Raw genomic sequence first — 1377 nt, 5'->3', positions numbered from 1 at the left:
TAGCAAAACCTTCTCCAAAATATCCAAAATTGTCCTCTAAGCACAGAGAAGAAGGGCTCCACCATTAATTGCCCTCAAAGCCTCCTCTGTGAGTTCAATTTTGAGCTCAAAATCGAGCTCAAAATCAGGGCACTACTCCAAACTCAAGCCCTCATTTGTTGTGGAGAATAAGGCCTAACCCCATTTTTGGGATTTCTAAACAAAGCTCAAAGGAACTCTAATTGGTGCTTAGAGAAGCTTTTTTGGACCTCAACAAACATTCCACAAGCATCCAATTGAGGCCACACCTCTTAGACAAAGGTATAGGCCATTTTTTTCTAAATTCGAGCTCGGTTTCACGTATTGTGAAGAAAACGTACAAATCATGCTTAATTAACCGTATGGATGTGTAGATCTAGGTCAGATCTACGATTTAAAAAAATTTCATGTAAATCGATGGAGAATCGAGTGAGATATTAATGTTTGAAGGTGGACGGCTCTCGAGATCGGGATGAACCAGATGGGGACGATGAACGGATGTCGTCCATTCGCGCGTGTATCGATCGAACGGTCCTGATCGCATCGGAGAGAGATCCTGTATATGCACAGAGCGCTGAGTCAGCGCTAACGCGGATGGCGGCGGCAAACCAGCGTGCGACATGCGACACATGGCATTTTCGGAACCGCCCATGATCCAATCAACACGTGGATTTAAGTAGAAAATTATGGGATTTAAAAAATTCAGAAAATACTCCTAAACTTCAAAAATTCATAACTTTTCATAGAAAACTCATAAAAATAAAATAAAAATACCCACTTGCTCAGTGAACAGAGGAAAATTTTGTGGAATAAATTTCATGCTTATTTGATGCATATTTAATTTTATAAAAATCAATTAGTGTTAGAGGTTTTTGAACTCTCCATTCATATTGACTCATCACCTTGACCCCAAATTTTTATATGTTTTAGCCTCTGTCTAGGTACACAATTTGAACATTTTTCTAAAGACATAGGAGATCTTTAGAAAGATATCATAATTTTCTAAGTTCTTATGCATTTTCTATTCAAATAATTATACAAAATTGTATGTAGCTTAGAAAATTCTACAAAAATTCATGTAAGTTTTCTATGAATAGAGTAGTCTTAGAAAATAATTTCATGATTTTTAAAAATCAAAACATCACTGTTTTGAACAAACTTTAATTTGCTTAAAACATTTAATTTGAAGCACACAAAAATTAAAATCACTTGATTTTTGTTCTTCAATGTGGTTCACTAGATTAGCAAAACCTTCTCCAAAATATCCAAAATTGTCCTCAAAGCACAGAGAAGAAGGGCTCCACCATTAATTGCCCTCAAAGCCTCCTCTGTGAGTTCAATTTTGAGCTCAAAATTGAG

Source organism: Phalaenopsis equestris, unplaced genomic scaffold, assembly GCF_001263595.1.
Source record: "Phalaenopsis equestris unplaced genomic scaffold, ASM126359v1 Scaffold212122, whole genome shotgun sequence".
Lineage (NCBI taxonomy): Eukaryota > Viridiplantae > Streptophyta > Magnoliopsida > Asparagales > Orchidaceae > Phalaenopsis > Phalaenopsis equestris.
The sequence above is the reverse complement of the archived record's forward strand: the minus strand, read 5'-3'. Positions refer to the sequence as shown.